This window comes from Oncorhynchus gorbuscha, linkage group LG10, assembly GCF_021184085.1.
Source record: "Oncorhynchus gorbuscha isolate QuinsamMale2020 ecotype Even-year linkage group LG10, OgorEven_v1.0, whole genome shotgun sequence".
NCBI classification, from domain to species: domain Eukaryota; kingdom Metazoa; phylum Chordata; class Actinopteri; order Salmoniformes; family Salmonidae; genus Oncorhynchus; species Oncorhynchus gorbuscha.
In genome coordinates, this window is record NC_060182.1 from 49,131,407 (window position 1) to 49,143,194 (window position 11,788).

Genomic DNA, 11,788 nt, shown 5'->3' on the forward strand with positions numbered 1-11,788 from the left:
TCAGTAGCCTATATTCCATCTGCATGATGGTGAGTGGGGGTAGGGACAGTGGTTTACAATATAATCTCTAACAGTTTTGCACCAGAATTGGAAGTTCAAAACGTTAAATTTCAAGTGTTTAAGGTTAAGTTTAGGCATTAACCCCCCATTTTTAAGGTTAGGGTTAAGTGCAGGCATTCATTCCAAATTCTTAAGGTTAGGCATTAACTCTGACAGTCAATATGTGACGTAATACACCTGGTTTTGGATTGTTAAAGGCTGGTGGCACTGCATTGGCTTGTCAAATCTTCTGAACAGGCTTGTGAAGGCTTCTTAACAGTCAATTGCAGCCTATATGCTACAATGTACTGTGCCAAAGTATAGAAAAGTATATGTCCTATACTTTGTCCATTACTTCTAGATTACATTAAGCTACACAATTTATTAGGCTAAATGAAAATACAAAGTCTCTCCAAACCTTTTATGCATTGGTTAGTCAATATTGCTTATCAAGGTGACCTTGTACCATCCATGTGCTTTGTAAATATATTTTGCATCCTTAGCTACATTTATAGTGTAAGGGAGATGGAAGTTATCATATAGGCTTACACTGTTGCAAGCTGCCCTTGCTTGTAAGTCTCTTTGTGAGACAGCTAGGGCACTAGACGGTACACTGTATGGCCAGCTGGAACACTGTCCTTCTCTCAGCAGACATCAAAGATGCAGACTAAAGTTAAATCTAGACCTTGTTTCCTCTATCGTATTCGCTCCTCTTTCACCCCAGCTGCCAAATTAACCCTGATTCAGATGACCATCCTACCCATGCTAGATTATGGAGACATCATTTATCGATCGGCAGGTAAGGGTGCTATATATAGGACAAAACACACATCACAACAATATATATATATATATATATATATATATATATATATATATATATATATATATACAGTGGGGCAAAAAAGTATTTAGTCAGCCACCAATTGTGCAAGTTCTCCCACTTAAAAAGGTAAGAGAGGCCTGTAATTATTTTCATCATAGGTACACTTCAACTATGACATACAAAATGAGAAGGAAAAATCCAGAAAATCACATTGTAGGATTTTTAATGAATTTATTTGCAAATTATGGTGGAAAATAAGTATTTGGTCACCTACAAAAAAGCAAGAGGAGCCTCTTCTTTAAGAGGCTCCTCTGTTCTCCACTCGTTACCTGTATTAATGGCACCTGTTTGAACTTGTTATCAGTATAAAAGACATCTGTCCACAACCTCAAACAGTCACACTCCAAACTCCACTATGGCCAAGACCAAAGAGCTGTCAAAGGACACCAGAAACAAAATTGTAGGCCTGCACCAGGTTGGGAAGACTGAATCTGCAATAGGGAAACAGCTTGGTTTGAAGAAATCAACTGTGGGAGCAATTATTAGGAAATGGAAGACATACAAGACCACTGATAATCTCGTTTGATCTGGGGCTCCACACAAGATCTCACCCCGTGGGGTCAGAATGATCACAAAAACGGTGAGCAAAAATCCCAGAACCACACGGGGGGACCTAGTGAATGACCTGCAGAAAGCTGGGACCAAAGTAACAATGGGAATGGGCCAAAATACCAGCAACAGTGTGTGAAAACCTTGTGAAAACGTTTGACCTCTGTCATTGCCAACAAAGGGTATATAACAAAGTATTGAAATAAACTTTTGTTATTGACCAAATACTTATTTTCCACCATAATTTGCAAATAAATTAATTAAAAATCGTACAATGTGATTTTCTGGATTTTTTTTCTCATTTAGTCTGTCATAGTTGAAGTGTACCTAAGATGACAATTACAGGCCTCTCATATTTTTAAGTGGGAGAACTTGCACAATTGGTGGCTGACTAAATACTTTTTTGCCCCACTGTACACACACACACACACACACACACACACACACACACACACACACACACACACACACACACACACACACACACACACACACACACACACACACACACACACACACACACACACACACACACACACACACACACACACTACCCGTCAAAAGTTTTAGAACACCTACTCATTCAAGGGTTTTTCTTTACTTTTAAAATTTTTGACATTGTATAATAATAGTGAGTTCATGAAAACTATGAAAACTAAAGCACTAAATAAACTTCAGTTAGTGCTAAATACGGCTGCTAGAATCCTGACTAGAACCAAAAAATTTGATCATATTACTCCAGTGCTAGCCTCTCTACACTGGCTTCCTGTCAAAGCAAGGGCTGATTTCAAGGTTTTACTGCTAACCTACAAAGCATTACATGGGCTTGCTCCTACCTACCTCTCTGATTTGGTCCTGCCGTACATACCTACACGTACGCTACGGTCACAAGACGCAGGCCTCCTAATTGTCCCTAGAATTTCTAAGCAAACAGCTGGAGGCAGGGCTTTCTCCTATAGAGCTCCATTTTTATGGAACGGTCTGCCTACCCATGTCAGAGACGCAAACTCGGTCTCAACCTTTAAGTCTTTACTGAAGACTCATCTCTTCAGTGGGTCATATGATTGAGTGTAGTCTGGCCCAGGAGTGGGAAGGTGAACGGAAAGGCTCTGGAGCAACGAACCGCCCTTGCTGTCTCTGCCTGGCCGGTTCCCCTTTTCCACTGGGATTCTCTGCCTCTAACCCTGTTACGGGGGCTGAGTCACTGGCTTGCTGGGGCTCTCTCGTGCCGTCCCTGGGGGGTGCGTCACCTGGGTGGGTTGATTCACTGTTGTGGTCGGCCTGTCTGGGTTCCCCCCTTGGGTTGTACCGTGTCGGAGATCTTTGTGGGCTATACTCGGCCTTGTCTCAGGATGGTAAGTTGGTGGTTGAAGATTTCCCTCTAGTGGTGTGGGGGCTGTGCATTGGCAAAGTGGGTGGGGATATATCCTTCCTGTTTGGCCCTGTCCGGGGGTGTCCTCGGATGGGGCCACAGTGTCTCCTGACCCCTCCTGTCTCAGCCTCCAGTATTTATACTGCAGTAGTTTATGTGTCGGGGGCTAGGGTCAGTTTGTTTATCTGGAGTACTTCTCCTGTCCTATTCGGTGTCCTGTGTGAATCTAAGTGTGCGTTCTCTAATTCTCTCCTTCTCTCTTTCTTTCTCTCTCTCGGAGGACCTGAGCCCTAGGACCATGCCCCAGGACTACCTGACATGATGACTCCTTGCTGTCCCCAGTCCACCTGGCCATGCTGCTGCTCCAGTTTCAACTGGCCTGGGCCCTAGGACCATGTCCCAGGACTACCTGACATGAGGAATCCTTGCTGTCCCCAGTCCACCTGGCCATGCTCCTGCTCCAGTTTCAACTGTTCTGCCTTACTATTATTCAACCATGCTGGTCATTTATGAACATTTGAACATCTTGGCCACGTTCTGTTATAATCTCCACCCGGCACAGCCAGAAGAGGACTGGCCACCCCACATATGCTCTCTCTAATTCTCTCTTTCTTTCTCTCTCTCGGAGGACCTGAGCCCTAGGACCGTGCCCCAGGACTACCTGACATGATGGCTCCTTGCTGTCCCCAGTCCACCTGACTGTGCTGCTGCTCCAGTTTCAACTGTTCTGCCTTATTATTATTTGACCATGCTGGTCATTTATGAACATTTGAACATCTTGGTCATGTTCTGTTATAATCTCTACCCGGCACAGCCAGAAGAGGACTGGCCACCCCACATAGCCCGGTTCCTCTCTAGGTTTCTTCCTAGGTTTTGGCCTTTCTAGGGAGTTTTTCCTAGCCACCGTGCTTTTACACCTGCATTGTTTACTGTTTGGGGTTTTAGGCTGGGTTTCTGTACAGCACTTTGAGATATCAGCTGATGTACGAAGGGCTATATAAATAAATTTGATTTGATTTGATTTGATATGAAATAACACATATGGAATCATGTAGTAATCAAAAAAGTGTTAAACAAATCAAAAATATATTTGAGATTCTTCAAATAGCTACCCTTTGCCTTGATGACAGCTTTGCACACTCTTGGCATTCTCTCAACCAGCTTCACCTGGAATGCTTTTCCAACAGTCTTGAAGGAGTTCCCACATATGCTGAGCACTTGTTAGCTGCTTTTCCTTCACTCTATGGTCCAACTCATTCCAAACCATCTCAATTTGTTTGAGGTCGGGGGATTGTGGATGTATGTCATCTGATGCAACACTCCATCACTCTCCTACTTGGTAAAATAGCCCTTACACAGCCTGGAGGTGTGTTGGGTCATTGTCCTTTTGAAAAACAATTGATAGTTCCATTAAGCCAAAACTAGATGGGATGGCGTATCACTGCAGAATGCTGTGGTAGCCATACTGGTTAAATGTGCCTTGAATTAAAAATAAATCACAGAAAGTGTCACCAGCAAAGCACCCCCACACCATTACACCACCTCCTCCATGCTTTACGGTGGGAAATACACATGCAGAGATCATCCGTTCACCCACACCGCGTATCACAAAGACTTGATCGGTTGGAACCAAAAAGCTCCAATTTGGACTCCAGACCAAAGGACAAATGTCCACTGGTCTAATGTCCATTGCACGTGTTTCTTGGCCCAAGCAAGTCTCTTCTTCCTATTGGTGTCCTTTAGTAGTGTTTTTCCCAGCTATTTGACCATGACGGCCTGATTCACACAGTCTTCTCTGTTCTCTTCTCTGTGTCTGTTACTTGAACTCTGTGAAGCATTTATTTGGGCTGAAGTTTCTGAGGCTGGTAACTCTAATGAACTGATCCTCTGCAGCAGAGGTAACTCTGGGTCTTCCATGAGAACCAGTTTCATCATGGCGCTTGATGGTATTTGCGACTGCACTTGAAGAAACATTCAAAATTCTTGAAATATTCCGTATTGACTGAACTTGATGTCTTAAAGTAACGATGAACTGTCATTTATCTCTGCTTGTTTGAGCTGTTCTTGCCATTATATGTATACCCCCTATACCTTGTCACAACACAACTGACTCAAATGCATTAAGAAGGAATGAAATTCCAAAAATGAACTTTTAAACAAGCCACACCTGCTAATTGAAATGCATTCCAAGTGACTACCTCATGAAGCTGGTTAGGAGAATGCCAAGACTGTGCAAAGCTGTCATCAAGGTAAAGGGTGGCTATTTGAAGAATATCAAATATAAAATATTTTGATTTGTTTAACACTTTTTTGGTTACTACCATGATTCCATATGTGTTATTTCATAGTTTTGATGTCTTCACTACTAGTCTACAATGTAGAAAATAGTACAAATAAAGAAAAGCCTTGAATGAGTAGGTGTTCTTAAACTTTTGACGGGTAGTGTACATACAGTGCCTTGCGAAAGTATTCGGCCCCCTTGAACTTTGTGACCTTTTGCCACATTTCAGGCTTCAAACATAAAGATATAAAACTGTATTTTTTTGTGAAGAATCAACAACAAGTGGGACACAATCATGACGTGGAACGACATTTATTGGATATTTCAAACTTTTTTAACATTTCAAAAACTGAAAAATTGGGCGTGCAAAATTATTCAGCCCCTTTACTTTCAGTGCAGCAAACTCTCTCCAGAAGTTCAGTGAGGATCTCTGAATGATCCAATATTGACCTAAATTACTAATTGTATAATTATTTTTTAATCCAAGCCCCCGTAGGCTATCATGGTAAATAAGAATGTGATCTTAACTAACTTGCCTAGTTAAATAAAGGTTCAATTAGAAAATAGCCAGAAATGGATAGGCCTACGCATTTTATTTGCACTCGCCCTTTTACCCAAATTAACTGCCGTGAAGTCCAGTTTGGGAACAGGGCTTTCGATATCAAACACAAAATCATGGATGGCTTTCTGTTAGGGCCCTCTTTGTCCATAATTTGGCGTGGGTACCCCATCTGTGCAAGCTGAATGGACAGTGACCCTTTGTTGGGGAATACCTCAAAATGTGGAGGAAATTATCATGTTTTTGTTGGCCACTGTATCGGAGATGCTGTGCATCATGGATGCGCTGTATGAGAGGTGACACAGCAGTTATAGAACAGACACGTGTTCCTTTTATCTGGGATAATGTCTGTGTGCATCAGGATATAGGCTACATGAGACATCCATGTTTGTCAACGCGATGTAGGCTAGTGCATCTATTTCAGTATGGCAGTACTCTCAGTGCAATAAACCAAACCTTTTCCAGTTAAGAGCATCAAATGACTATTTTGCACATTGAAGATCTAAACTAATTAATTTAACCATATTCAATATTTCTGAAATTGGCATATTTTCATTATCTAATTCACATCAATGTGGTACAGGATTACACAATGAAAATATTAGAATTATTGTTCTATTGGCCTATTATGTTGTAAATAAGATCATGCTATGCATCATAAATGGCGAGAATCTGGGTTTGAACGGGTTCGCAGACGCAGTGCACCCCCTCATTGAACTCGTTATGAAACCGGCATGAGATTGACACAAGCCAACCTTTCAAGACAGATGGGGGTCAAGTGAAAATTCAGTGAAGCATAAAATGGAACATCAAGCTTCTATTTGGGGTAGACTAGCCTTGTTGGAACAGTTATTTGAATATTATAAGAATGCCATGGATTTGCCATCATGAAATGTAAATATTCCAATACTAAATGGATCCAGATGTTAAATATGTATAGGCCTACATCAAAACTGTATTTGCTAGCATAAATTAACTATAGTGCTATGATGGATTCATTGTTGCCCATAACGGATATTGATTGCCTTTCTAGTGGCATATAGAGTCACCCTATAGGTCGTTAGCAGAAGGATGGAGTACTTATCTATATCCAACACCCTCATGATGCCCAGCCAATGAGTACTGTTACATGCACACAATAATGATTTACAAGCTTTACATGCTTTACAAGAATGATACATTCCCTAATAATCCTGTTTACGGACACATCTGAAACCGGGCAACCTGATGGCACTCTGGTAAGTGCAGAAAACCTCAAAATGAACAGCGACCATGTTACTTTTGGGGAGCATATTTGATTCTGAGATGGGACATATAACGTTTTAATGTGAAAACTACTTCTAAGACACATACATTCAGTTGTTCTGAAATGACTTCACTCGCCCTAAAGAGGGCAGCACATGCGCAGATCAAATACATTGCTGAAACACCCACTAAGGTGTTTACATACTCTAATAATTCTTAAGATTGCTCAGAAAACCAGATGTTTTAATCGGCATATGCTTACTCTGATTTTGACCGTACGCCGATTCAGATAAGCAATGTAAGGTGTTAACATGACTTTTGCGTAATCTGCCTACTGATACTCAACACGGGGGCCCCTCAGGGCTGCATGCTTAGTCCCCTCCTGTACTCCTTGTTAACCCACGACTGCGTAGCCAAACACCATCAATAAGTTTGCTGATGGCACAACAGTGGTAGGTCTGACCACTGACAATGATGAGACAACAAATAGGAAAGAGGTCAGAGACCTGGTTGTGTGGTTCCAGGACAACAACCTCTCCCTCAATGTGATCGAGTCTAGGGAGCTGATTGTGGACTGCAGGAAAAGGAGCACCGAGCACGCCCCCATTCTCATTGAAGGGGCTGTAGTAGAGCACGTTTTGAGCTTCAAGTTCCTTGGCGTCCACATCACCAACAAACTAACATGGACCAAGAACACCAAGACAGTCATGAAGAGTGCATGACGAAACCTATTCCCCCTCAGCAGACTTGATTTGGCATGGGTCCTTAGATCCTCAAACGGTTCTACAGCTGCAACATCGAGAGCATCCTGACTGGTTGCATCACTGCCTGGCGACTGCTCGTCCTCTGACCGCAAGGCACTATAGAGGGTAGTGAGTATGGCCCAGTACATCACTGGGGCCAAGCTTCCTGCCATCCAGGATCTTTATACCAGGCGATGTCAGAGGAAAGCCCTAAAAATTGTCACAGACTCTCTGCTACCACACAGCAAGCGATACCGGAGCGCCAAGTCTAGGTCCAAGAGGATTCTAAACAGCTTCTACCCCCAAGCCATAAGACTACTGAACATCTAATTAAATGGCTACCCAAACTATCTGCATTCCCCCCCTTTTACACTGCTGCTACTATCTGTTATTATCTATGCATAAGTCACTTTAATAACTCTACCCACATGTACATATTACCTCAATTACCTCGATTAACCGGTGCCCCCACACATTGACTCTGTACCTGTATCCCCTGCATATAGCCTCACTATTGTTATTTTATTGCTGCTCTTTAATTCTTTGTGACTTTTCTTCCTTTTTTTCTTAAAACTTCATTTTTGGTTAAGGGCTTGAAAGTAAGCATTTCACTGTAAGGTCTACTACACCTGTTGTAATTCAGCATTTCACTGTAAGGTCTACTACACCTGTTGTATTCAGCATTTCACTGTAAGGTCTACTACACCTGTTGTATTCAGCGTTTCACTGTAAGGTTGTATTTACCTGTTCTATTTGGCGCATGTGACAAATAACATTTGATTTGATTTAGGCTGAGAAGTGAGTTTCACAAATCCCCATATGATACCTTCATCCCCCATCTCACTCAACAGCAACCACAGCAGTGAGCTATGTGCAAATGCAGATCCGGGTCACAGTACTAAAGGACATCAAACTGCTTGCTTAATGAGTACAGCTTTCTCCTGATTCGGCTCTTAACGAGGCTCAAAATCCTGACTTCTGGCTTGCAAACACATGGTCACTCTTTAGGAGGGAAGTCACATCTCTCCACCAAAAAGCCAGCCTTTCGGGAGTGCAAGTGGGGACACTTCAGGCTATGGAGTGAGTTTCACAGATCCTCATCTACTACATTTAGTTCCATCTGACCATCCTGTTTCTTTTGATCATGAAAAACTCCCCAGATCCTGCCCTTGACAAGCACTCATAACATAATGCAGCCACCACCATGATTGAAAATATGCAGGGTGTTAGTGATAGGATTTGCCTCAAACCTAGGCCAAAAAGTGAATTCCTTTGGTGTTCTTTTTCTACAGTAACAGTTTTACAAATAGGCTGCATGTTTTGGAATGTTGTTGTTTTTTCAGTACAGGCCTTATTTTTACTCACACCAGTTTTGTGTAGTGACCAAGACATTTTTCTCCCATCTATAAGGGAGAACGGTTGAACGGTTTCCTTCCTCTGGCAGCTCAGTTAGGAAGGACATCTTGATTTGTGTAGGGTCTGAGTGGTATGATACACCATCCAATGCTTAATTATTCACTGGACTGTGCTCAAAGGGATATTCATTGGGTTTGTGTTCATTTCGTCAACAATAACTATGACGAAAAATACTTTGCAATGACCTATTTTTCCTGACAAAAACTATGACGATAACGAGATGCCCTGGGGAAAAAACAATAACTATTACAAATTACTTTACATTTTAGTAGAAAATATGAGTCGAGACTAATGGACATTTCATTTGACATGAAGCTCCTTTTCGTCTGTTTTGTCCAATCCTAAACATGCAGGATATGTCATGCAATTTGCTTGATCTGATCTGCCCGGCTCTCCCACATAGTTTCCAGGCAGTCACTTCAGTCACTCGTCCGTCTTTTTAACTGATGCGAAGCCAGGACACTTGAATTGTAACTAACCTCAACTAGAAACAATGTTTACTCTTACTCTCTCTTACTTTCATGTGGGCTATTTTCCATTGATCACATTATAAGCTCAATTTTCCCATGTGTTCTGTTATTCATTCATCTGTGTTGCTGCTCTCGTGCTGCCGTTTTCCTATGGGAAAAACCAATGCTATTTGTTGAATATTACACTGAAAAAATTATTTGAATTTACTTAATTCAAATGTGTACATCGGTTCCACATGAATGAAACATGTTAGCTAAACAGTTTACTTATTTTCTTTTTGTCAAGCCAATATAATTTGTTCAAGTAAATGCACTGTAATGGAATACAATCAATTTAACATGATTTGGTAAAGCACATTTTATTTGAATTAAATGTGTAGCTTCAAATGGATTTTATCATGTTCCCTAAAACTGATCACAACTTGATAATTAACATTTTATTGTTGATATTACTCATAGTCATGTAGAACTTTGTACATACTTTATATTATAGACAAGGTTCGACATAATTATTTGTGGAAGCACAAGATGAAGTGCTGATATTTTCTACCTTAGTGTTTGTATTTACAAAAATAAGGAAATCAAAAGCACATGCTAAAGATGTGTAACCAAGGAGCAAGAGACCATCTGCATCAATGACTAAGAAGACATAAGGCATGTGTTTCAAACATGACTGTTTTTGTAATGGTTCAGCTCTCTGGAGTGACAAATGTCCATTCACTGACATTCAGTGTTCAATGAATTGCACAGGTCTAAATCACATTAATGTAGGCTATACAGTGGCAAGAAAAAGTATGTGAACCCTTTGGAATTACCTGGATTTCTGCATAAATTGGTCATCAAATTTGATCTGATCTTCATCTAAGTCACAACAATAGACAAACACAGTGTGCTTATTAAACTAATAACACACAAACAATAATATGTTTTCATGTCTTTATTGAACACACTGTGTAGTGCAGGGTGGGAAAAGTATAAGTATTTAATAACAGGTTGGCCCTCTTTTGGCAGCAATAACCTCAACCAAACTTTTTATTTTGATGCGGATCAGACCTGTACAATGGTCAGAAGGAATTGTGGACCATTCCTCTTTACAAAACTGTTTCAGTTCAACAATATTCTTAGGATGTCTGGTGTGAACCGCTCTCTTGAGGTCATGCCACAGCATCTCAATTAGGTTGAGGTCAGGACTCTGTGTGGGCCATTCCAGTAGGCATATTTTCTTCTGTTGAAGCCATTCTGTTGTTGATTTACCTCTGTGTTTTGGGTCGTTGTCCTGTTGCAACACCCATCTCCGTCGATGATCGCAAGCTGTCCAGGCCGTGAAGCAGCAAAACAGCCCCAAACCACGATGCTCCCTCCAACATACTTTACAGTTGGGATGAGGTTTTGATGTTGGTGTGCTGTGCCTTTTTTTCTCCACACATAGTGTTGTGCATTCTTTCCAAACAACTCAACTTTAGTTGAATCTGTCCACAGAATATTTTGCCAGTAGCACTGTGGAAAATCCAGGTGCTCTTTTGCGAACTTCAGACATGCAACAATGTTTTTTTTTTGGACAGCAGTTGCTTTTTCTGTGGTGTACTCCCATGAACACCATTCTTGTTTAGTGTTTTATGTATCGTTGTCACGCCCTAACCTTAGTGTTCTTTGTTTTCTTTATTATTTTGGTTAGGTAAGGGTGTGACATGGGTGATGTATGTGTTTTTTGTTTCCTGTCTAGGGGTTTTGTATGTCTATGAGTGTTTTCACTAGTCTAGTTGTTATGTATGTGGTTTATCGTTGTCTCTGATTGGGAACCATATTTAGGCAGCCATATTCCTTGGGTATTTCGTGGGTTATTGTCTATGGTTAGTTGCCTGTGTTTGCACTTGGGTATTTATGGGTTATTGTCTATGGTTAGTTGCCTGTGTTTGCACTTGTTATATATATATATAGCGTCACGTTCGTTTTGTATAGTTTGTATAGTTTGTTTAGTGTTTCTTTGTTCATAAATAGAGGAATGTATTCACATCACGCTTGGTCTCCTCCATTCAATGAACGTGACAATCGTAGACTCGTCAACAGAGATGTTCGCATGTAACAGAGATTTCCATAAGTCTTTAGCTGACTTTAGCTTTCTTTAAACGTATTTATTAATGAGACATATATGCATTTTGATTTAGTAAATGTTCCATTTAATCTTACAGTGGTTTAAAAAAGTCCAACTCCTATAGGTCCAGGTGCAG